Consider the following 872-nt stretch of genomic DNA (forward strand, 5'->3'; position numbering starts at 1 on the left):
ATAGATAGATAAATGAACTGATACGTCAATAAACATCTTTAAAAACGTAAACAAGGTTAGACATAGTCCTGAGGGTTTCCAATGTGTTTAGTCAGCAAGGAAATAATTTGATTGACTAAGACGATTAAACCTCATGACTAATCCTACCCTTGTGTTTTGTTATTAATCGCACATATAAATCACGATCGAAAAAGTAAAAGGGAAGGAATATGTTCATTCGTACTGAAAGCTGACGAACTGCCGTCAAATATACCAATAAATTCCGTTCGTGGTTTTCTGTAAAAGTTACCGCGTGAGCCGTGCTTACAGTGTAAAATCTTCGGGAACCCAATCAACCGATTCCCAGCAATGAAGAATGTCTAGAACTACACAAGCGAACAATACCTAACTAAGTAAGTCCATTAATAAATCATCTAAAAAGAATAAAACGGAGAATGATTAATAAATCATCTAAAAAGAATAAAACGGAGAATGAAAATCAAACGAAAGCATTAGTCATGTATTTCATTCTTACTCTGGAACAGCCGAGTCCTAAGTAGGAAACCAGATCGCAGAACGCACGAGTAATATTTAATCGTTTAATGATCATGCACGAGCCGTAAGAGGAATATTAAAAGGTCGATTTATCGGTGCAATCAAGCAGAGGTGGAGGCAAATAAAGCGAAGTTAAGGACTTAGTAAGTTTTCTAGTTTTAATGACTGTTGAATCAGGCAACATTCCGGATTTCCGAGTAACGATGAAAATATCAGCGAGGTATCATTTCTTCATAAATGACAATGATTTTTCTTTTCTTTTTTCCATTTGTCAATATGCATTAGAGTCAGGAGGCAAAAGATAGAGAGGAAAAATGACGGGATTTGTATCATTTTCC

The sequence above is a fragment of the Penaeus monodon genome, chromosome 32 (assembly GCF_015228065.2).
Source record: "Penaeus monodon isolate SGIC_2016 chromosome 32, NSTDA_Pmon_1, whole genome shotgun sequence".
NCBI lineage: Eukaryota > Metazoa > Arthropoda > Malacostraca > Decapoda > Penaeidae > Penaeus > Penaeus monodon.